Here is a 26,624-nt window from a genome sequence, read left to right as displayed (position 1 = left end):
AAGAAAGAGACTGGGCAAAAATGATCTGCATGGCAGAGTTCCAAAACAAAAACCGCTGCTGAGCAAAAAGAATATAAAGGCTCATCTCAGTTTTACCAAAAAACATCTTGATGATCCCCAAGACTTTTGGGAAAACACACTGTGGACTGACGAGACAAAAGTTGAACTTTTTGAATGGTGTGTCTCTCAATACGTCTGGTGCGAAAGTAACACCGCACCAACAGTAAAATATGGTGGTGGTAGTGTGATGGTCTGGGGCTGTTTTGCTGCTTCAGGACCTGGAAGACTTGCTGTGATAAATGGAATCTTGAATTCTGCTGTTTACCAAAGAATCCTGAAGGAGAATGTCTGTATGTTCATGACCTCAAGCTAAAGCAAACTTGGGTTCTGCAGCAGGACAATGATCCAAAACACACCAGCAAGTCCACTTCTGAATAGCTGAAGAAAAACAAAATGAAGACTTTGGAGTGGCGGTTCATGCTCGAAAACCCTCCAATGTGGCTAAATTACAACAATTCTGCATAGATGAGCGAACCAAAATTCCTCCACAGCTCTGTAACAGACTCAATGCAGGTTATCGGAAACACTTGATTGCAGTTGTTGCTGCTAAGGGTGCCCCAACCAGTTATTAGGTTTAGGGGGCAAACCCTTTCACACAGGGCCATGTAGTTTTGTATTTTGTTTTCCTTCAATAATAAAAACCTTCATTTAAAAACTGCATGTTGTGTTCACTTGTGTTATCTTTTACTAATATTTAAATTAGTTTGATGATCTGAAACATTAAAGTGTTAAAAACATGCAAAAAAATAAGAGATCAGGAAGGGGCAAACTCTTTCATGCCACTGTATATTTCAGTCTGGTAATAATTTGAAAGGTCAATCAAAAGACAAATACAGTAGTCAACAATAGAGGTCATGAAGGCCATAAAGTGAACCAGGGCTTTCATATCCATTATTTTGGAGTGATGCAATGAATATATCTTGCCCCTGAGCAAATACAAGTTACTTGCAGTAAACCTGCAGTTGAGAAATACCATTAAGTGCTTCAGATTGTGATTGCGTGTACAGTAACAACATAACAGGAACAAAGCGATTCCAACAAAACCTGAAATCAGGAGACTGACCCTTTCAGGAGGCATTATCACACCTTACCACAAAACAGTGGAAGGATATTATAAACCAAACCACAACACCACCACCATCTCATTTATCAGAACCACAGCAGTCTCTCACACACACACACGTTCAGACAAACCAGTTGGTCCATACTAGTGCCATCTGCCAGCCTTCAAGTTCCTAAAAACTCTTGAGAGCCCTCACTTTTATTCTCTAGCTGTTTGTAATGGCATTTTAAAAACAACATGGCAACCAAACAGCAAAAAAAAAAAAAAAAAAAAACACAACTGTCACCGAGTGAAATGGCATTTTTTCTGCCACTTTTACCTCTCAGGCATAAACCACAGAGAGTAAACCTCATTGAATCACAAGAGGTCTGCGGTGTGTAGTAAACCAGCAAATGATAGTACTCTGTGGGTTCTGTGCTGCACCGGGGAATGCATGTGTGTGTGTGAGAGATAAGGCCTGTGATGTCTCAGATAGCTTTGAAATAGTCTCAGTAGCAGCTCTATAACAAAATGCATGGTGACGTCTCTATTAAGCGAGGTCGCTCTGATCGTCGTTTCATCTCGTGAGCGTGTGTCCATTAATGCGGCTTCAGAGACCCAACCTGTTCATGCACATTCATCTCCATCTCCTGTCATGCCGTTTATACGCCGTCATGTCCTTCCAGATCGGTCCATTGCATATGCCCTAGTGTTCCTCCCTTCTAATGAAGATCACACTATGAGCGTACTATACTACGAAAGCGCTGAACTTGCGACTTTTAAACATATACCGAGGCCGTATGCTAAAGACACGCAGATTAAGCTTTCAGGAGAAGCTGCATCAACTCACCGCTGAATAGAGAAAGAAAGAAGTGTCAAGGTTAAGCGTTCATTAATCTAAACACACCTGCATCTGTGGAGTTTTAATCAAGATCTACTGTCTGACCTTGGGTACTCTTGGCCAATTCATGCCATGCAGCCCCCTCACAGCACAATGTGATCTCATTATTAACCTTCAAAATAGAAAAAAGCCTATGTAAGAATATGTAGAAAGCTATATGGCAGAACACTTCAACTGATAAGAGGATAAAGTGCGGGTCTTTCAATTTTCCTTTAACGTTTTCATTTTCTTTACTGATGTGTGGACACACACACACACACACACACACACACACACACACACACACACACACACACACACACACACACACACACACACACACACACACTGAGCAGTCTTCTGAAAGCTAATCAGGAAGAAAAGGAAGCATGTAGAAAGCAAGTGACAGCTGCATTGTCCTGCACATCCCAGCAGGTGCCTACCCACAATGACTGCACTATTTTCAAATGAATGATATTCCAATCAGAGCTGCTGACTGGGTGCGAGAGAAAGAGCAACAGAGAAAAACAATGTGTGCATGTTTCAAGGTGACGTTCCCATCATGCTCGTGTGTTCCAACCTCCGCTATCAAATTAAACACTTCATCATATTGTCTGTTCCCCAGGGGACAAGCAAACCACTTCTCTATATATCTACTCAAAATAATGCTGCACTCAGGACTGCAGGAAATCCAGCTAATGGCATTACAGTACACATCAAAAATAAATAATAATAATAAAAAAAAACCAGGATGGACCTATCCATTAGGAGTGCAGGAAAATAGCAGTAACAATTACATTACAGATGAGAACAGTTACTACTGGGTTTAAAAAAAAAAAAAATGGAAATAATTTGTAGCTTTTTAAAAACAGACATTGACAAGATCGATATTATGACTGAATATGTTTATCTTAAATAGCTGCTTCATACAGTTCATGAGTACAATGGATAGGACAGCTATTCCTAATGCAGGGCACAATGAACACACACACGCACGCACACACACACCCCTACAGTTTCCTAACAGGAAGCAGGAATTCTAAGGAAATCCACTCAGACACATGTGAAAACATGCCATACAGATAATAGTCCAAAAGCTCAAAATCACACTCAGACCCTAAAGCTGACACAGAAACACTACCTGCTGTGCCACAGCACCATTCTTCTTACTTTATCTGACAAGTAATTAAAAAGTACTGGAATGCAATCAGGAGCATGTTGCTGGGTTTGTGAACTTTTGATTGTCACTGATTACAATTTTAAATCAGGCAATCAATGTGGCATAGTATGCATTTTGAAAGTAGCCGTTCCAATCTTACATTCTTCTGTACAAACTCTGAGTACTTTGAACACCATAATGCACACAGTCAAGTGCAAAAGTTTTCATACCCCATAATTTTAAGGGAAGAAGATTTTTAAACCCTACTTTTAATTATTCTCTACTATTGAAAAAATGTTTATTAAAATGAAGTAACAACCTAAGAGTGTCAAAGCTAAACATCACACATGACAGGTAAAATTATGATCAATAAGCTACATGGATTAAAGTATTGTAACATCTGACTTCTCCTGCAATATGTGGTTCTTTCCCAAACAACCACAAAGTTCAAGACAACCGATTGTATAGAATGTCTTTGGATGTGTTTGCATTAAATAGTGCATTAAATATTAGCAGACCCAAACCTGTTCCATAATAATGTTCCAATAATCCTGTGCACAAAGCCAAAAATATGGTTTGCATAAGTTGGAGTGAGAGATCTTGAGTGGTAGCTGTAGAGCTCTGGCCTCTGAACCAGTAGACTGTATTTGTTGATTAATACTTCCAAGCATTTTGCCACTCTGACAGAATCATTCTGGAAAAGGGGTGTCTGCAAGCACATTCCAAAATCTAGTGGAACATCTCATAAGAGCAAAGGTTATTATGAACATTTGGAAAGGGATGTTTAAAATGCACAAGTGAATCTTATGGTCAAATGTGCACAAACTTTTGCATCACATATTTCACCTCAGATCATCCAAAATCTGATTAGAGGTAATGAAAGAATTCTGACAGTAGGAAAGGATGAAACCACAATTTATTAAACAACTAGATCACGGTCACTTGTTATTGCTACACATTTAAGCAGATTCCATGTTTTGTTTAGAACTGATCCATAATGATATATCGGGTGGAGCTGTGAAAAAGTTATGACTTTTAAGAATAGGAAAAGGATTGTGTGTGTGTGTGTGTGTGTGTGTGTGTGTGTGTGTGTGTGTGTGTGTGTGTGTGTGTGTGTGTGTTGGGGGGTAATGCATGCTACAAACTGATCTGAAAAAGCTAGGCCTCAATCACTGCAAGATGGATAATGCCTTATCTAATCTTAACGCTAATCCCAAAACTGATTATGTGCCCCAATGCAGCTTAGATACGACTCTAATTAGGCTCAAGTGACAGGCTTTTGCTCTCTGGTGTTCAGACTAACCAACAATTGCTGATCAAAAATAAAGACAAACCATGAAGTAGTGGAGATATAACAAGAATCACAGAATGCTGAGAAGTAATGAGTCGTCTGACCACAAAGTGCACAAGGGCATGAAACTCCTTGAGGAGCACTCTCCTTATTAAGCATATAGGACAAATATGGTATCACATTAGCAATCAATAAATTAAGTACATACAGTACACTTTATATTTTGACCTTAAGTAAGGTGCTGCTGCTATTTGTAATACCAGATGTTGAAGTCTGTATTCTTGGCACATGGTCAATACTGAAAATTCATATTACATACAATATTTAAGAAATGCTTAAAAGGCACATATCTCTTAACCTTTGCAAGGTGCGTGTGGGAGGGAGAATTGGGAGCACACATAACAGGCTGTCAAAAGTCTTGTTATTCCTGTGAATAATGTGAATCGGAGTTAAACGAGAGTTGAATTATGTTCTCACGGTCGTCTTGATCCACACCCAAGTGTAACTGCTGAATGCCTGTGTTCATACCTGCCCAAAGTAACGGCTCTATGGGTGTAAACCACATGTGACAAACCCGAGGCCTACAGAACAAATGCACAATTAAGCATTTGTTCTCTATTTCCTTGCAAGTTATATACTTTTCTTCAAATTAATAAGTGCACTTCTCTAATAGAAGGCAAAAGAACCCAGAAGTTTCTAAAATGTGTATGCACACACACACACACACACACACACACACACACAAAATTGTGCACCCAATCTGTGTGTAAAGTTAAGCTATGGCAGCGGTGGTGTCATTAAGTGCAAGTACGTGATAAATGCACTCTGCTTGTCGGATTTGAGATTCTCATTAGTCTGTGTGCAAGAGCCAATGAGGGACCATTATTCTTGTGCCACAGCTGACATAAGTAAGAATGCGTGTGTGTGGCTATGTGTGTGTGAGAGAAAGAGAGAGAAAGGAAGAAAAATAATGTATAGGGGTGTGTGTGTGTGTGTGTGTGTGTGTGTGTGTAAATGGGGAGGCACAGAGGAGATAAACTAGCCTGTGTATATAGAGAAAATGTTGATACCCTAAAGAAATAAAGGAGGACCGGTGGAGGTAAAAAGAGACATTCCGAGTGGTCTTGATTCTTAAGGTGTTATAAAAGCAACAAAGGCGGGGGGGGGGGGTCTAATTGAAGTCTAGGTCTGTGTGCCTGTAGTCTCTTTCTCTTTCTCATGCCCAGAAAGAGAGGAGGGACAGAAAGAGAGAGAGAGAGAGCCACAGGGGGGGTTGGGGGGATAGGGCACACATGCAACATCACTTTTTCAGACATTTCCATTAATAAACTCATAGTTAATGCAACCCCCCCCTCCTCTTTCCGAGATACTATTAGTGTCAGACTGGTGTATAACAATCACTGACACAAGTCTGAAATATAACTTTCCCCAGAGATTATGCAATGTTCAAAAAAATGGCAGTTCGGATATTTTTAAACAATTGTTCATTCCTGTGATCAATGAAACAAAATGAAATGAAAGAAAAAAACAACAAGACTAGGGGTCTCAAACAAGGGGCATGAACAACAGATCGATGATTCAGTAAAAAAAAAAAAAAAAAGGATGGGGTTGTTTGTGTGTTGTTTGTTTGTTGTAAAGGCTGATTTAAGTCCTTTGAAGAGGGGGTGTGTGTGGGAGAGCAGTACAGATGATGTGTTCTGATGCCCTCTCTGGTGCAGTAATGGGGATCTGGCTCCAATCAGTCTGTCTGGACCTCCTCACTTTTTGTCTCAATCTCTATACAGGCAGAGTGGACACAATGCATCTTGTCCATCTGTGCTCTAGTGCACTCCCAAATCCTCACCTAGTCCTACTGCAAAGAGGAAGCACAGCATCCCTAATGATGACCGTCTCAGCAAATACAAATGTCACAGAGGTTACAGCAGTTGAGTTCTTTATTTATAGCATGTCTGAATTTAGATGGCTACTTGGGGAGTCCTAAGGGACAGCTGCCACCTGTCAAAAACTCAAGTAAAATAGTTTTTTGCTTAAAAGTAAGAATCTGGCCTCATTCAAGTACAGGAAAGTATTAGAACAAGTAAAAGTTAAAATGTATTAATTGTTAATGATGACTTTATATTACTAAATAAATCTACTTTTATCTACATTCATAAAAAATAAAATAGATTTACTGAGTGAAGAATTACTACAAAAATATTCTTTTGTCAGCAAGAAGAACATAAAAGCTCTTTTAGTCGGAAGGAAACTTTTAATTTAAAAAAAACAATTTAAATGACAAACAGAAAAAAAAAATAATTTAAAAGGTAATATATAATAGTTATTCTAACTATAATCTCTATATAAATAATAAATAAAACTACTACATTTCAACAAAGTATTCTACAATTCAATACAAATAATCTGAGATTTCTATTAAGAAGAAGAAGAAGAAGAAAAAGCAGAGGAAGAGCTAAAAGAAATAAACAAGGCCATAGGTAAGCTGAGATGTGGCAATCCTCAACTGGGTTTTTCCCCGCATTCCAGAATACTAGTGGTAATACCGTAGCGCTTTCACCACTATGCCCGGGGTTTAATCCTATTCCAACCTTTTAGGTTGCACAAGACAGTCCCAAAAAAAATTCCCAAGAAAATTGGGGTCGCATCATGTCACATGCTTACCCAGTCCAAGGCTCTCAGAAATTAGAAGCTGCTAAATGTATTTAAAGCCTGATGACAAAACTCCATCACTCCATCCCCTAAACACTGCAGATACAGACTGCAAATACCCCCCATTATATACACATACATACATCACACACAGGGAACAGTTTTGGAAAGAATGTCATGTGGCTGGAAAATTCAGGCGTCCCAAACGTTAAAAAACATTCTATATATTCTTTATACATTTTATACATTGGAGGAACACAATTTATAGAATGTCTTTGGAACTAAGAAACCCAAACCTGTTACAGCATGATTAATGTCCCTGTACACAAAGCTAGCTCTATGAAGATATGGTTTACACAGGTTTTCAGTGAAAGGCCTGCTATAGAGCTCTGACCTCAACCTGACTGCACCACAGGGCTCTTCACCCTACATCTATACCTGACTTTACTAATGGCTATTTAGCTTAATGCACACAAATCTCCACACCACCACTTCTAGTGGAACATCTTCCCGGGAAGAGTGTAGATGGGGATCAAATGTGAAATAGGATGTTCGAAAAACACACATGGTGTATGTATACACATTTTTGTCCTGCATTTTGGACTACAGCGTTCCCCCGGAACTTCGGAGGTTACGTTCCAAGACCCCCCCCTAGTTCTGAAAATCAGCCAATTTTGGACGCACTCTGGCAGCCACTATGGTACCTTAGTGAATTCACCTAGACATTGTCACTTTAATACAATAATGCGTTTTTAAAAAAATTATGAAATTTGTTAGTGAAAACATAGTTTAAAATGTTGTTCCAACATTTCTAGACTTTCGGCCCCGCTGCAGATTCCTAAAACTTGCTGTTAGTCAGGTTCCAAATGAGAACCACAAATTTTCGAGCCGCATGTTCCGAACTGCGAATTATCGGTGGTTGACTTTACTAGAATTAAAAATTTGTACTTTATGTCTTGTGTTTTTCATATGCTCCATTATAATTTATGTCAGAGCTTGCTAGAAGGAGTCATAAATAGAAAGTAAGCAAGGGTGAAGTATAAGCTACATGACATGGTTGATAACTAGCTTTTAAATTAGTTTGAGTCAATGTTATGGTTTGTCATTTAATTTTTCAAAAGTTAAAGAGTTAAAATTAGCTAAAGAAATGTGTGTCTTGTGTCTATAAGTAGATGCCTTTATAAAATACCTTTCCTTTTTTTTCCTCAATTCTCCCATCAGTATAATTACTGTGTAAACACCGCTATGGAACAACAGGTTGCACATCATGACAGCTCTGTACAGAATGCTTTTAAATAAACTTTAAAGCGAAAACGCGAGCGCGCGATTCCTACAAAATTTCCACTTCACCTTCACGCGTGGAGAGTGCAGCGTGATGCGTGGGCTTATGTTTTAAGCCCATTTTACACAAGAAGCAGCAATCACTCTGCAACGCTTTTCATTTTACACCAGGCGCGTATAAGATGCGAGGATCATTTATTTCTATGCTTTCTTGTCCTGGTTTCGTGAATAAATAGCGTGCAGATATCTGCAGCGTTTTATTTATGGTTTCCAACTAAAAGCAGCACAGAATGCAACATTCATACTGCATCGTTTAAAAAAAATTAACATACTTGTTCTCAGTTTTATAAGTCCAAAACACCTTAAAATGTAGAGTTTAGACACATGAAACCCAAATGAACACTTCCGAGGATTTAAGAAAAAAATAAGCAGTAGAGGGAGAGTTATATTGTTAAAAAAGTTTCCACAATCATATACTTTCATCAATTCTAGATAGCAGGCCTGCATTAAGCATTAAAAATGATGACTGCGAAGGACCGTGAGCACTTCATCAGAAAGCAGCAGACACTCAGCAGAGAACTCCATCCTCACAAGTCAACTGATTTCTAAAATCCAGCTCCATGAATATTCTAATCTAACCTTGAGGCCAGCCAGGTTAAGGATATAAAAGCAGAACTTGCTGAATAGGAAATATCTGCTAAATGAAGGAAGATTTCAACACAGTTTTAAGTGTCTAGCAAGAAGAAATATCATGAACATCTGGACATGCTGAAGATGGATCTGATAACTGATTTACAATGCAAGAGTAATGTCTATGTAGTTGAGGTAATTTCAATGTATGTATATTTAAGCCTGTGTGTGTACGTTCCTGGCCAAATAAATTAGTCAAGCCTAAATGAGCACCATATGAAGTTTTTATTGGTCTTAACAACAAATCATTGGACAGAAAACTAGCAATTAGCATGAATGAAACAAATACAGTCCTGAGAGCATTAACTTTGGCTGCAGTGATTAGTTTTGAGAAAAGGTAGAGACAGGGAATTCACTTATATGGTCTTTTTGAATATATATATATCCTCAACTTTACACACAAGACTTAAACATTTAATAAAATAAATCATGGGAAAATAGATCCCAAACAATTTCCCTTTATCCATTTGTTAAATTCTTGCTCATTAACTGACTAAATAAATACTTGACCTATATTTTGGGCCCACGAGTGTACGGTGTGACTAAGAAGTTACTGGGACGCAAAATAAATTAATAAATACATGATAGATAGATAGATAGATAGATAGATAGATAGATTTATTTATTTATTTATTTATTTGGAAAACTTAAAAAAGCAAAAATCTAATAAAACCAAAATGAAAATATCCAAAAGTGAAGAATATGTCCATGTAAAAAAATGCTGGTCATTGGTCTTCAGGGAATATGCCCCCCCCCAATTAACTTTCCACATGTATTTTAAGGTTCTAAGACACACAATTGTATGTCTAGATCAGTAACATTACATTTTTACTTCACCAAAATTAGGAGACCCAAACCTGTTCTGCACATGAAAATATGGTTTACATGGGTTGGAGTAAACGTTCTTGAAAAGCCTTCTATACAGTTCTGACCTCAATCCTACTGAACACCTTTGGGATGAATTGGAACACTGACTGCACAACGGGTCTCATCAGCCTACATTACTTTACTAATGCCACTTATGGGCAGATGTCCACAAACTTTTGTCCTTGAAGTAATGAAGTATATGACTTCATTTCAATGACTAAAACCAAGTTAGCTCTTAAAATGAACACCTTGCCTAATCAGCATGGCAAGGATATCTATCTCAACAAAACTGAGGGAAGCAGTCAAGCACGTGTGACGATTTTAAAACGCTGCCAGCTGCTCACAGTCTTCATTTGATTAACTCTTGAAACTCTTATGGGGAAACTAAATTAAATTGTAGTGGCTCCATTCAAGCAGATGACTAATGAATAAAGATAATGTCCATTTTAAAAAGAAGGAAAATTAATAAAATAAAAAACAGTTCTATATGAGAACGAGAGATTTATTATAATTTTATATTTTTTATATATATATATATATATATATATATACCCTTATCGAAATAAAAACATCAAGTGAAAGGGTCACTAAGGAATCAACAATCTTTGCACTTTTTCCACGTTACCTTTTGGCATTTATTTCTCTCATTACATCTCTGAGCGTTTATGAAGGGAATAAGTAATAGCAATGCTTCATATTGTAAACGTTCACAAGCTAGTATTAGCATATTATTCCAAATGTAACTATCAAAGCAGCACCTTCACATCACCCTGCACAAATATCAAGCCCACTATTAAACAGTTTATATCACTAGTTATGGAAGCCAAATACAGTTTAATCTAATTATTATTTAGACTTATAGTTTTTTGGGATTGTTCTATTCAGTTTCAGATTTCAGTTTACCCAGAGCCATTACATGCACTAAAATATTTTTATTATGTCAAAAAAACTGGCTATTATTTATTGAAATGTTTAGTGACACACAATGAACAGGGGATTATTCTTATTAAAGCAGGATATGTCTCTAGTTGCCTGGACAACGTCAACAACAATCACTGCAGAGTGTTTAAAGCATTCATGTGTGATTATCTGACTGCTATCACATCAATTAAAATAATAATAATAATAATTTCCAGGCTGGATTTGCAGTTATTTTTCATTTTCCTTGGTTTTGATTGTTGATTTATGTAAATATTAAATGGAGTGATTTTTTTTTTTTTTAATTTGCTGGTGAGACAAGAGCCGTATTTTGTTTGTGGAACGTATTATATGTCTCCCTGGAGAATGTAAAAAGTGTTTCATTACCTTTCATTCATTCATGCATCATGTTGTGTACAAGCAAATGCACAAGTGTCATCTGTTTTGGCTTGCAGGCAGCTTTAATGTTGTCACAGGAAAAGGGTCTTGTTCATGTCACAGGTCTGCTTCACTCTTCCCACAGTACAAGTCATGCATTTTGGGTAAAAGGAAGAAGCGTTGATTTTAAAAAATCCAAGTTGACAGAGACACAAATAAAGTCATTTTTAAGAAGAGCTAACAGCTAAATTACACATAGCTCAAATGGTTCATATTTCTAGCATTAGCCCAGAACTTTGAGGAAAATATCAAAGCACAAGAGAGAAAAATAAAAATGATTTACCCTTATACACAAATAAGACAACACCCACACACATGCCTCCACACCTGTCTCTTCATGTCATTTTAAATGCCTGGAAGAGGGCTTGAAGAGATAAGATGTACTGACAGAATGGACCCCAGAGCAGCTTTGGGTGAATCCCGGAGGATGCTTCACATCTGCGGATCAATACCGCACTTAATGCGCTACCCGCTCAGAATATCAATGGGCCGTGGGAAAATGCTCTCGGCTTCTCACAGAGGATAGATACCGACTAAACACACAATTATCACCTAGACAAATACACACACGCACACACAAGGCCTGATTTGCTTTTAGGATTCTATTTTTAATCTCGGAAAATTCCATTCCATTAGGAATGGGCTTTGTAAGACATTTTGCCTTTATGCCATCTTAAGACTGTCTAAAAGCATCAATATTAAACAATCTAAGTGACTAGTCACCTTAACCCAGAATGCAGAAGAACAAATGAAGCATTTTACCACCTGCAAATAAAAGAGTGTCATATACTTAAAGAAAAGCCAAGATGAATTTATTTATTTTTGGTAGAAATCCATCTGTGTTCAAATTAAGCAAGACATCTCAATGATTACTAATAAGAAGGTTGACCGAGTGGTTTTTGCAAACCTTCTGTAGTAAACTGTGTAACTACCCGGAGAAACTCAAGACAAGCCTGGCCACTAACGAGTAGAGTGATGTACATGCAGGGTAGGACATAGCATGAATTACTGATCCATTCTAGTGTTATAGGAATTACAGTTCAGAGAGTGTGTGAAATATTATATTAAGTGATTGTGAGGGTTCATGTTTCAAAGATGTGTCCTTCAGAACAGCAGCCGGTGTACTCCAATGCTCAGTCTAGCATTGGAGCAAGAGCAATTTGTTCCCGGATCATGGTGTTGCGCCGTGATGAGCAGGACCGGTGCTTTTTTAGGTTTAAGAAGCCCTGTGGCTCTATCAGAGACTGAGAACACAAACTCCTGAAAATTCTCCCCATGTGAGTGAAAATGACTGCAGCGGACAAACAGACTCAAGGTTACTGATGTATATTGTGAGCTCTGTGTGTAATGTTCTGTATGTTAAAATGACCCCAAGGCTCAACAGTCACTGCAACAGAAACACATCTGATTGTATGTGTGCAAGTCTGTGCATTATTTAGTATTTTTATTATTTTATATATATATATATATATATATATATATATATATATATATATATATATACACACACACACACACACACACACACGCACACACACAACCTGATTTTTTTGCATGCGTCACACTTTAATGTTTCAGATCATCAAACTAATTTAAATATTAGTAAAAGATAGGTGAACACAACATGCAGTTTTAAAAATAAAGGTTTTTATTATTGAGGGGAAGGTCCCCTGGTGGTCTAGTGGTTAAGATGCGGCGCTCTCACCGCTGCAACCCGGGTTTGATTCGGTCAGGAACCATCCCAGCCACTCTCAGTGCCGGTCCCAAGCCCGGATAAATTGGGGAGGGTTGCGTTAGGAAGGGCATCCAGCGTAAAAACATGTGCCAAATCAAAACGTGCGGAGGATCCGCTGTGGCAACCCCTAACGGGAGAAGCCGAAAGAAGGTTTGTTTGTTTTATTATTGAGGGGAAAACTAAATCCAAAACTACATGGCCCCGTGTGAGAAAGTGTTTGCCCCTAAACCTAATAACTGTTTGGGCCACCTTTAGCAGCAACAACTGCAATCAAGCATTTGCAACAACCATGTCAGAAGATACGTCCTGTGGTCGTGGAAAAGATGTTGATCTGTTTTAGAAGGGCCAAATGATTAGCGCACAGTGAGCAAAGAAAACATCTAAGGAGATTGCTGAAAATTGGGTTAAGAACTGTTCAACACATTATTGAAAACCGAAAGGATAGTGGGGAACCATCATCTTCGAGGAAGAAATGTGGTCGGAAAAAAAATCTTAAAAGGTTTGGCGAAATCAAATTGTTAAAAAAAAAAAAAAAAAAAAAAAACTGTAGAGCTCATGGCTAATGTTTAATAGTGAAAGAAGAGCATTTCCACACGCACAATGCAAAGGGAACTCAAAGGATTGGGATTAAAACAGCTGTGCAGCCTTAAGAAAACCACTTATCAATGAGGCTAATGCGAAAAAAAGGCTTCACTTTGCTAGAGAGCATAAAGATTGGACTCTGGAACAATGGAAGAAGGTCATGTGGTCTGATGAGTCCAGATTTACCCTGTTTCAGAGTGATGGGCACATCAGAAGAGAGGCAGATGAACTGATGCACCCATTATGCCTAGTGCCTACCATACAAGCCTGTGCAGGCAGTGCTATAATCTGGGGTTGCTGCAGTGGGCCAGGTCTCGGTTCAGCAACATTATGTACCCAAAGAATGAGGTCAGCTGACTACCTGAATATAATGAATGACCAGGTTATTCCATCAATGGATTTTTTCCTCTCCTGATTGCACAGGCATATTCCAAGATGATAATGTCAGGGTTCATCAGGCTCAAATTGTGAAAGAGTGGTTCATTTTCACACAGGGATTGGCCACGACAGAGTCCAGACCTTAACCCCCTATTGAGAATCTTTGGGATGTGCTGGAGAAGACTTCACATCATCAATACAAGATATTGATTAATAATATAGAAATTAAACTTTGATATATTTTAAAGTAGTCAATGTGCAGCTTGTATAGCAGTATAGATTTACTGTCTTCTGAAAAAAACTCAACATACAGCCATTCTAAATATCTGGCAACAAAGGTGAGTACACCCTAAGTCAGGGGTCGGCAACCCGCGGCTCCCTGTGGCTTTGGAAAATAAATAATGAGTATTTAATTAAAATGTATTTTATTTTAGTTTGATAGTTTTTAAAATGTAATTCTAAATTTGAAGATTTTGGTGATCTTGTAAAATCTAAATAAAACGTGTTAAAGTTTTTTGTCGCTCTTCATATGCGTTACAACCGGCACGCGACTTCTTAAACTTTGGTTGACGGCACACAGAAGAGGACGGCATTTTTGGTTTGCTGCCGGTGGATAATTTATGTTCGGCGTTCTTTTCATAAATACAAGAAGGACTCAAATAGACATTGAGTATTTTACTTGAAAGTAACCTTCAACCCAATTTTTTTTTTTAAGGAGTTCAAAATTTTTTTGTTGCATGCAGAAATGTAATTTCATTCTCTCTGCAGTTCATTGATTTTATAAATGCAACACATTATGGTTTGATTATACATAGCATAAAGGCAAAAAAAACCCTGTTACATGTAGTGTTATTTCAATTTAAATGTCAAAAGGGTTTTGTGGCTCCCAATGTTTTCTTTTCTGTGGGAAACAGGTCCAAATGGCTCTTTGTGTGGTGAAGGTTGCCGACCCCTGCACTAAGTGAAAGTCAAAACTGTGTCCAAAGTGTCAATATTTTATGTGAGCACCATTGATATTTAAATCACTGCTTTAATCCTCCTGAGCATGGAATTCACCAGAGCTACACAGACTGGTGCTGAGATCCTTTTCCAGTCCTCCATAACGACATCACGGAGCTGCTGGATGTAAGACACATGGCGTGTCTGCAATTTCTGCTTGAGGAAGCCCCACAGGTGCTCAATAGCGTTCAGGTCTGGAGACATACTTGGCAACTTCATCACCTTCCGCTTCCTCAGCAAGGCAGTTGTCATCTTGGCCATGTGTTTTGGGTCATTATGTTGTTAAACTGCTGTTTGGCCTGGTATCTGAAGGGAGGAATCATGTTCTGCTTCAGAATATCACATTACATGTTGGAATCTATGTTTCCCTCAATCAACTGCAGCTCCAAAGTACCAGCAGCACTCATGCAGCCCCAGACTATGATGCCACAACCACATTGCTTGACTGTAGGTAAGACACAATTTTCTTTGTACTCCTCACCAGGGGGTCACCTCATATACTGAACACCATCTGTTTATTTTAGTCTCATCAAGGTTCCAGTAATTCATGCTCTTTGCTCTTCAGAAAACCATTTGCGGCTTTCTTGTGAGCCAGCTTTAGAAGAGGCTTCCTTCTGGGACGATGGCAATGCAAACAGACTTGTTGCAGTGTGTGCGGCGTATGGTTTGAGCACTGACAAGCGAACCTTCTGCTTCTACAACCTCAAAAGCAATGCTGCAGCACTCTTGCATAGTTTTTTTTTAAAGCCATCTCCTAAACCTGACTCTCAGCACGAGAACCTAACTTCTTTGATTGAGTGGCACCTATCTTGCAAATCTTCTATATGATTCTAGCCACTGCACTGGACTCAGTTTCAGGGTGTTACTGATCTTATAGCATCAGCCATATTTTAATTTTAATTGTCAAATCCTGAGAGAGTCTTTGCCATGAGGTGCCTTGTTGAACATCCAGTGGTCAGTATGAGAGAATTGTACCCAAAGCACCAAATTCTTAACTGCTCTAATACAAGATACACAAATTTGTATGGTCCTGTCAAGCAGACAAAAACAAACATGATTAATAGGACATGTGGCTTTGCATGGTTACACAACGTACAGTTGTTGCCAGCTATTTTGTCAATAATGGCTGTATGTCAAGTTATTTTTAGAGGACAATTCATCCATACTGCTATACAAGCTGCACATTGACTACTCTAAAATATATCCAAGTTAAATTTCTATTGTAATGTCATTTGAGAAGATATACTAAGTTGTACATATCAAGACATTTGGTCTTGGCAGAATTAGGTAAATGCAACCTTAGATGAACACCACCACCAGACATATTCCACTGTTTGACAAGAATAAAGCCAAAATGGAAAAACAAATGAGTGAAAAACAAAGTTATAGGGAATTACATAACTACACCTTATGAGCTTGTAAAATCATGTTTAAGAAGCAAAATCCTGATGCAATTGTGCATTGTATGACTATCAGTCTCGCATCATTGTGGAGGAATTTTGGCTCACTCTTCTTTAAAATGTTGCATCATTTCATTGAGATTTTGGCACATTTTTTGATTCACAGCTCTCTGAATGTCCTGCCAGAGCATTTCAGTTGGGTTGAGGTCTGGGCTTTGACTCGGCCACTGCAAAACCTTGATTTGATTCTTTTTCAGACATTCTGTTGTAAATGTGAGCATACTTTTTTTTATACTTTGGGATACAGAGGAGTTCATGGACAACTCTGTGTCTGCACTTTTAAAAATCTCAAGCAAGCTCAAGATCTCATACCTCCAACACTACATACATAACTCTACAGAAACATTGGACAACACAGTAGTTAAGATTATTCAACTACTAAAACTTAAGGAGTGTGAGCCTGTATGCAGACTGCTACTTTTTCACTATCCAGAGTGGTTTTAATCTTACTCCTCTTTTGTATTCCATTCCACATGATTGCAGTGCAGCATTGCAGGGTACACCTTAACACGTGATGCAGATGCACTGGAAGGAGTCACATTTTCCCTAGCTCGTCATGGTCTCTAATGGCCCTCAAATCAGAAAAGCGGTTTAGAGGACAAGAAGAGCTGAACAGGAAAAGAACAAAAATTGGCCAGATGTGAGGGCCAAATGCTGGTCTTTCTGAAATAGAATGGCATTTAGGTAGCAGAAGAAGGAAAAAGAAGAAATGCAGACAATAGTAGGAAACAAAAATAAAAAATAAAAATAAAATAAAAAATGGATTCCATAAAAACTGAAGTATAAGCAAGTCATGAATGAGCATACAGACCAAATTTTAAAAAGATAAAATAATGTATAATTTATTTCTGTTATATTTGTTATGGCTTTGGAATTATAGCATAAAAACCTAAATAAGTTCAAAACACTATATATCGCTAATAAACATCGATCTCCATAATGGGCTCTTGGGACACCCAGGGGTCTGTGCTGCATTATCAAAACTATTATTCTTATATTGTGCATGGCTATTAGCCTGCCTGCCTGGTCATCTGAATTAAATTGGCTCCATCAAAACTGCAGGGAAAAAAGGCCTATAAAAATTTCATAAATGTAATAACTATACATTTATATATATATATTAGATAACATTAAAAAAGTTATGTGAATCTAATATTCAGGAATAAATATGCTTTATAGCTTCAGGAAATCGTGAAAATTCTGCATACAGTTAAATAATCACTCATGTCCATGGTTGCTATAAAACCTTGAAAATAGATATGACAAAGTGTTCATAACAGAATTTACAAAAGAAAGGGTGGTTGTTATATGGTTGTAAGCTGATTATCCTGAAAACCAATAAACAGGCAGACAGGAACTGTATAATTCTGACTCAAGACGATTTATTTTAGGAACATAATTATTGCGTATTTAATGGCCCTTATTTATCAGCAGTATGCACAAAAATATTCCTGGTTTAAGCAAATGACGCCTCAAAATCATTGTGCACTTAAGTGTCTTAACCTCATTACATACCACATGTACCTTATATATACTATACATATTTACTTCACAGATTTTACAGCAGTTTTCACAGAAAGTCAATAGAAGGGGAGAATTCTGCAGACAAGCCAAGGTCTGAGGCATGGTGTAAATATTAAAAGGAGATAAAAGTCAGTGTTAGATGTGCTCATGTTAAAGCTATTAAAGGCTAGTGAACACTTAAGTGCTCCCACAGGTTTTCCAGTGTTGCCTGAAGTTTAGTGTATTTTCAGTGTTACCTTAAGTATCAAAGTATTTATTACTAGATTTGTATTAATTTAAGAGCTTTATAATGTCACAATGTTAAAATAATGTTACAAGCAAAATGTTTAAAATCGATAAATTAATCAAACCCTGAAAACAAACTACTAAAATTAAAGAAATGGTATCTGGCCTTTTTATTTTGATTTGTAAGAAAATAGCTTCCAAAATAATATATCCTGACTGCCCAAAAACACTGCATTAAGGCAGGTATTGATGATGACGTGTACTCGAATCTGGCTCTAACTCAGTTGAACATCTCAAGAGCTGATTATGCACCACTGAACAACAATTATAAAATACATAATACATGATGTACAACAGTTATACTGCTTATTTGTGTTCATGACATGAAATTGCTATTCTACTAAGAGTGCATTACACTGAAACCATTACTATACTTACTGCAGGCCGTCAGTCTGTGTGCGAATTGCATGGAAACAGCTGTGGCGTTTTGGGAACCATTTTTACTCATGGAGCAAAATCAAACTATATATTTGGCCATATTGTGTCTGAAATGTCAGTTAATCTATATTCAATTCTTGTTTATGGAACCGTCACCTCACTGGTAGCCTTGTGCCTACGGCCGGAACAGTCTTGCTGCTATTCAATACAGTGGCACTCTTGCTCAGTTGATTGCTTAATTAAAAAAACAATACCTTTCAGGCTGAGGTTCCTGTGAGTGCAATCGTCAATAATGTTATTTACACTTTTTTAATTATTTATCTGCTAAACGAGAATTTTTCAGGTCGTGGAAATAAATTCCCGCACAAAGATTAGTTTGATTTTACAGAAACCAACAAAGGAAAATGTCAAAAAGAAATTGATGTACACTTGTTTTAGTATTAAATGTTTGACCATATGTGATTCTTATGCTTAAGGGGCCAGAATTCTAATTCTGTACTCTTAAATCTCGTTGGTATATTAAACAAAAAAAATCCACAGGCAGACATTTTGAAACTGTTTTCAGATCTGCTGCTTTACAGATGTCAAACTTCATACGGTTTGGCTTGACACGTGATTACATCACGTGAAGAGTAGCGGTTTGGACAGGGCTGAAATCCACACCTGGACGTGTGGTGAATGTCACCGGCTTTGTGCAAACTAAGAAGGTGTCAGAAATTGATTTTGTCTGCCATGGGGAATTGCAGGAAATCTAAGCTGCTGTGTCCACGATTATGGGTCACTGAATCTGAATCATAATGAGTAAGAGAGCATTCTGCACTCACCGTCAGTGCCTGGGTGGCAGCAGAATCCAGCAGAGAGACAAGATGTTTCTCTTTCTACGATCTCAGGGAAAGAAACGTCTGTACAGAAGATGTAGAAACAGGGTAGTGGGGGCAGAGGTCCAGGTGCAACTACCCTAAACACAAGCTGGAGCTTCAGTGGTGATCAGCAAGGACTCTCTTTAATCACTGAGAGAGAGAGAGAAAAAGAGGGGAAAAGACATTAGAACATACTGGTATTTAACCAAAGTTAAAAATTGCTAGGTTAATAACCGTTATTCTGAGAAAAGAAAAGCAATGAATGGAGAAATCAACTGGTCACTGACCCATGATAATAGAAGATCCCTGTCTCACTGTCGTCTTTGAGAAACCCCTTTCTAGCCTTTCATTCCAAAAACCCCAAAACAATGAGAGCACATGCTGCAGAGCTTTAAACGCTACCAGATGTTTTTTGGTAGAGAGTAAAACACCCACCTCTACACTTTCTGAACTCATTAACCTTATTTAATATCTCCATTTTTCTCGCTGTCTTTGCCCCCTCCCCATCTCTCCCTGGTTTCTCTTTCACGCTCTCTGTTAGCCACTGATATGCTTTTTATCCCAAGCCACTGCAGTCTGCATGCCAAGCACTATCCAAACAAAGTTTATTATTATCCACATTATTAAAACATGACTAAATGATAAGCACTTTCTATATATAGTTTTGCACCAAACAGCCAGACTGTGTAGCTAAAGCTATGAAGCGATCCAAAATTTGTAATTCTCAGCAGGAAGCGGGCACCCTTGTGTCAAACTCAGAGTTCCTCCACCGAGATTAAACTCGTTAAGAAGCCGTGAGGTTTTTTACTCCGAGCCGTGTGTCTGTGGCTGAGCCCCTCTCTCTCTGCTAAGGCTGGGGGCTGTTGGCTGAATTTCTCGGAAAGACATTTATGCAAAGCTAGCACATTCTGACCACTGTTCGCTACGCTAACCGCTAGTGACTAACAGCATCTGGTTCGGGCATCTGCACCTCCTCCCCCCAAACCCACCCACTCATTCTGAGACCCTTTACAGCCATGACCATATTAAGTTACAGTAAAGTGTAGCCTTCAGGTTAAATTCAGTATTTGTTTTAAGCTAAGGGGAAACGAATCCCTCTCTGTCTGCTCTCGTCCATAACCCCCTATTGCTCACAGAAGGAGATTTGAAGTTATGAAAGTCGAACAGTCATGCCTTAAACGTCTGAGCAGAGGCCTGGGGGCATTTCACAGTGCAGTTGAGCTACAAAAGGATAAATGGAAGTCACGACATATTTGGGCTACACAACCCATAATCTCAAGTGCAGATGCTTCAACTGACGTTCATCAGCTGCGAGCTTCAAATTACCCATAAATAACCACTTACTGTACAGCACAAGCTTAATGTTTTGTTAATAATGACGCAGATGTGCGTGAGCCACCCTTGTGATACATCTCTGGCTGGCTACAGCTCTAACTTGTTTACAGTACAGGGCGTTACTGGCTTTCTTTGCTGGAGGCGTGATCCTTGCCACATCGTATGAGATGAAGCAAACCAAAACAGTGTATAAGTCACTAAGGATTTGTGTGTGTGTAAATGTATGTCAACAGAGTAAAGGTTTATCATGGAAAAAGGGTGTACCCATAAAGAGTGCTGTCAGCACAAGCCTACTTAAGCTCAATTACACACTCTCGCCCTCCGTTGTCTTAAGTTGTGAGTTTGCATGTCTGGTTTTCCTGTTAGACTTGTGCATGCGTGTGTGTGGGTGCGTGCATCTGTTACGATAGCCAAAGAAAGGATGCAATAAATTGAGTGTTCTCATGCTAACTTGCTTGTTTTCTAAACCTGTGCATTATATCGGGGTGGCTAATATAAATAGACTAGCAGGACTCTCAAGGAAAAAAGATTTAGTTTTTGGCTTCCAAATCCGACTTTTTGTCTTAAAATCTCTTCCGAGTAGATTTCTTTCAAAAAAGTACTAATGATATACTTATACATTATATACTTATATACATTAGTTAACTAGAACAATTTTGTCGTCAAGCTATTCGGCGGTCATTCCCATCTGACATTGCCAGCTATCGTGTGCGTTACGTATCCTGTATTCAATTCAGCTGCTCACTTTGAAATATTGCAGTATGCTATATCATAAAGATCCTCAACATTTGTAGCAAGTTAGCAGCTCTATTACAGCTGTTTAAAATGTTTAAATCAACAGTATGTGTGAAGAAAAAAAAATTCCTGGCAGAATGCTTTATGATGTTATACGATATGGCAACAAAATCTATTTTTTTCCTGAAACATCAAAGTGTATAGATTTTCTACAGTGCTAGCAAACAATATCAAAACACATGCTATGGATGTCATGCTAAAGTGGACACAAAGCAAATGTGTTGCAGTTTTCATATCATATCCTCCAGCCTCTATAAATTCTAGTCAGCTGAAGCTAGTTTATAGCTCTTTTTTGAAAGCAGGCAGTGTTGCTCAACAATCACAGGGGCAAAGGGTGAGCACAAATATCCAGAAAATGAATGTCAGTCCAGCTGAACAGGGCTCTGTTTGTCTTTGAATGATGACCTTGTTTGAGACTTAGTGAGGACGGCGAGCGTTTTGGCAGCGACAATTTTGTTTGGATTCAAACCTGTCTGACATAGCAGGAAGTGATGTATGTGCTAGACCCCAGGGACTCTGTAGAGGAGATGATGTTTTATGGGTTTAAGTCAAAGGCTAACAGATAGATTTCAGATTGTAGAGGTTTCGCTCGAAGGAGTCACAAATGTCGTTGCTTAGCTGAAAGAAACACAAGTTGTCGTATAAATCATGAGTAAGAATGATTTTTAACAAGAGTTATGTGACCCCCCACCCTGTTTGCTCATTTGCTTTTAATAGTCACATTGCAGCTTACTAGTATTTAGATGTGCCTCATTGCCTTAAAGATCACGTCTACATCTATTCTGTCTTACACAAGCATGCCTCCTTCCCTCCTTGTTATCACTTTTTATAGAGTGAGTGTATTTGGGCTAGAGCTGCGTAATACATCATTTGTTTATCATCATCTGATATATTGATACTGCAAAAGGCTATTAGATGCAAGTGGGTGCTCTAATAAACAAACTGAAGTTTTTGTTAATAGGCTCGCTACACAATCTCAGACGGTTCTGCAGTGTGCAGTATTTGTGTCACAATCATTGACCGCTGTTTCTTTACTCATGCGTACAAATGTTTTTTAAATCTCGCAATGAATTATATTATAGTATATAAATCGAGTTAAAACAAGGCTGTGTGAGTGTCATTTTTTGTCCAGTTCTCTCTGCCCTGTGGACATTGTGTTCTGCTCTCTGTGTTTGCTGATCAATGGCCATGGCTTGGCCTGGCTGCATCTCACCCAACTCTTGAAATAGAATTATTAATAATGCAGAGGCCTTGCTGTCATACTGGCCATTAGTGCAGTGAACGACAGGAGTGGTATACTAATAATCAGATTAATTGCTGCCTTTCAGGAGGAAATAAAATGGACTGAATAGCCATGTCACTGAGTGAAGAGCACTGTGTTTTATAGTGGTCGTCTGAGTGCAAACCATTTAAAGACCTTTCTGAAATTAGGAGAGAGTACCTGCATTACTTGTTTTTTTTTCTCCTAATGAGAAAGTACTTCATGTTCCCCTTCATAATGCCCCCGGCCCGATGCTAACCTCAAGTGACCAACAAGAACTGCACGGCTCAACAATTACACTTTAATATCTTCGTCATTATTCTGAAGATGAAGTTAGTCATCATTCAACAACATGCATCACTGGAGTTCACATGCCACCATGGAAACAGCTAAGGTCATAGAAGTGTGTGTGTGGGGGACACCAAAGGCCACTCATGCTAAATGGAAATTCTGATCAATCACATTCTTTTGTGAATGGTGGCCTGTATGCTCATCACTCATCCACTCAACTCTGCCTGGATCAATGATTGAGAGTAGTAAGAAAAGTAAAATGTAAATCATTTCCTCAGCTATAACTGATAAAAAAAAAAAAGGTTGACGATTTTGTGGCTTGTGCCCTTTTCTTTCTTTATTAAATTTTTTTTTTACTTTAGCGGTGTGCAAATCAGTTGAGAATGTGATTATTCAATTCACAGAGGCATTTCATCTAGCATTCCTCAAACACACAGGCAAGTCTTGAGAGGGCGAGAAGATTTTTCTTCTCTTGTCAAAAGATATGAATGATAAAAAAAAAAAAAAAAAACACAAAAGTACAAATACTGACACCGAGTCATACTCACGTCTTAAACCCCATAAAGAAGTAGCTTCAGTCACAGCAGTTAAAAAAAATAAAATAATAAAAATCTGTTCCAGCCACAGAATCTGAACAATTAACAACCTGAATTTTATAATTACTCCATGGCTCATAACAGGTTCAACCTCGGTTCAAGACGCAAGCTAAAGGGTTATCAGATCAATAAATCCTCAGGTTCCCTCTTACTGGAAAACTCAAATGGATGGCGAAGCTGCAAACAAGGGCCAAACTGATTTGTAGTGAACTACAAATAAAAATGGATGCTCTCATTAACGCTGTGAGCTTCCTGGCCTTTAGCTCATTGCAAGTCAATTAGAAGCAATCAGCCCCCGATGCTAATGCAGGGGGGAACAAAAAGATCCATATTGGTTTCATTAGTCTGGGTCCCAATTTCTCCAGCTCAATAACCGACACATGAGCCATTAGGACATTATCTCCCATCAAATATATGAAAACGTCAGACATCAGAGACATTAATCATGAAGCTCGGCATACTTCTTACAGAATGCTTGAGATTATGAGGTTTAACCAGCCTGAAGGGTCTCTTCATGTGAAGTGTGTGGTGTTATCTTCACTGAAGAATTGTTTGAAGGCCGTACATCATTCAGCCACCCAAAAGAGCAGCTATATTTAATTCTAGTGCTCTGTACAGCAAATAAAGTGTGACTCATTAATTGGAACCAATACACAAGCACTGCTGTCTGAAGCAAAAATAAATACTGTTGTATTTTAAGTAGTCTTTTATCCAGCCAAAAAAAAAAAAAACTTTCTACTTTGAAATATGCTCATTGAGGAAATGATAGGCACATCAGATGATGAATTGGCACAATTACTGATTTTCTTTTTTATACATTGATAAATTGAATTGAATCCTTTAGGATTGAATTAAATGTAAATGCGATGCAAGGCAAATCCACTGGAGTCTATTTTATTGATGTATAGCATACAGCCATTGACTAGATGAGTTACTTTTATGAAATAATTTTTTATCCATTTCTGTTAAATTTACTGTAAAAAAAAATAATAATAATTTCTTTGAAAAGTATTCGATTCCAGTAACCCTTAAATACATATAAAGTATGTGGTTAGATACAAATCAAACTAAATGTATAAAGTATATAATACCCCAGAATACTACTGAACAATAATAATAATCAAACAGAAGTCATTGTATGTACAAATACTTTATGTGTTTTGGAGTCATGAAGTGTTTTTTCAGTGACAGCCTCCATTTCCTCTTGGGTTCCTTTCCTCTTGGGTGTCCATTCATTTACGCTGCAATGGGTCAGGTCAGTCGCCTCTAGTCCGTGGGAAAGGACGGAAAAGTTCACATCCTGCCCCTACTTTGGGTCAGAGCATCTTAGATCTGCTTTTTCCTCTCACGCTACAGCAACAGCTCTCTTGGCTGTTTTGCACGTACACCCACTTTATCACTGCAGCTTCAGAAGGTGTACGGCTGCCACATTTTAATAGTCACACATTAGAGACACAAACGCACACATGCACACAAAATCTGACAACACTTTTAAATTACTATGATAAAATTAGATCCCGATCAATATCAAATATCTTTGCCAACACATGCTGACCCAAGCCCATATATTGTGCTCGCTCTTTCTCTCGCTCTCCCCTTCCCATTTTTCTTTGTCTCCTACTTCCAATCTCATTCTGTCCATCTCGGTGTCTCTCTTTTTCTTCCTCGATTTCACCTCATCTTCCTTTGCTTTTCGTCCTCCAACTCACTCCTCTCTGTCTCAATCTCTTTTGCTTCCTTCATCTCTCAGTCTCCCTCTTCTTTGTCTTTCAGTCTCCCTCTACTCCATTTCTTTTTCTTTGTCTCTTTATCGATTTCTCCTCAATCTCCCTGCATCTCATTTTCTTCCTACATATCTCTGCATTATGCTCAGAGTTCCTTATTTTCATCCTCGATCTCTCAGCATCTGTATCTTTCTCTATATCTTTTCTACCTCTATGCCTCTGTCTAAATCTCCTACAGTGGGTGTGTGTGGGTCTAAATGAACACGACATTGACTTTTTTTCTGTCCTTTTCCCTGCTCTGTGTGCGCCAACTCGGAGCTCCTCATTGTTTCAACCGTCATTTTACAAGCAGCCTTTCAGTTTCTCTGGCTCACTTCTCCCATATCTCCCTGCACTGAGCCACCTCCCGCACACAGCCACTTCAAAAAAGGAGCTGGCCTCATGTATTATGCTTACAATGGCTTTTCTGTTTAGCCATGTGTTGTCAAGTTGGCAAAAACACAAACAAACAAACCCACACACACAATTGTTGACTAAATACTGTATTTTATAATTCCTACATTTGTTATCCACATCCGCACCAAGCCCAGATAACACACGGCAGAACATTAGTACAACCTTTAATGCTGACAAACGTAAGTCAGTGTTTTATTCAACGTCTGCAAAAATGCAAACATTTCTAACAGGAATGAGGAACACGTTTTTTTTCTGCTGCCAGCAGTTGCATGGATACAGCAGAACGCAATCTAATAGCCTTCCTGGACATAAATCACTTTGAAAGCAGCACATGAAATAAAGACTGTCATTCTGGCAAACACCAGTGTGCTTTTATTAAACCTCAAATCATACAGGCTGGACATCTGACCTCCCTTCCAATGTCCAAACCTGAATGGATCTCTCGTTACCCCAGTGGGAGGCTCAGCTGGTAATACAACCTATACTCCTTGTTTAAAGGTGAAAGAGGAATGATGGATTACTGGTTAATGGGTATGTTAAAAAATAGAGAGAGAAAGGCATTATCAAGAGAGCAGGGTGGTATGTTTCCGTTATACTGACGACTCGCTGGAATAGCCCTGATATATAATACACTGACCTGAAAAAGGGGGATAAAGAAACATGTGCCCCCCCTACCGGAAACCTAAATAAACA

General features: G+C 38.4%; 1 protein-coding gene across 7 annotated transcripts in view; it reads right to left on the bottom strand.

Annotated features, from left to right (window-relative positions):
- The window catches only part of sema6e (sema domain, transmembrane domain (TM), and cytoplasmic domain, (semaphorin) 6E), a 124,012-nt gene that overhangs the window by 55,229 nt on the left and 42,159 nt on the right, over nt 1-26,624 (bottom strand). For 6 of the 7 annotated variants that reach the window (XM_046846362.1, XM_046846367.1, XM_046846363.1 and 3 more), the window contains one exon: nt 19,438-19,623. The gene's annotated coding sequence lies outside the window, so the exon portion shown is untranslated. Of the gene's footprint in view, nt 1-19,437; nt 19,624-19,760; nt 19,784-26,624 lie in introns of those variants that run through there. The other variant, XM_046846366.1, reaches the window with a different exon arrangement.

This window comes from Silurus meridionalis, chromosome 4 (genome assembly GCF_014805685.1).
Source record: "Silurus meridionalis isolate SWU-2019-XX chromosome 4, ASM1480568v1, whole genome shotgun sequence".
Classification (NCBI taxonomy): Eukaryota; Metazoa; Chordata; class Actinopteri; order Siluriformes; family Siluridae; genus Silurus; species Silurus meridionalis.
This window is presented reverse-complemented; position numbering and strand designations above follow the sequence as displayed.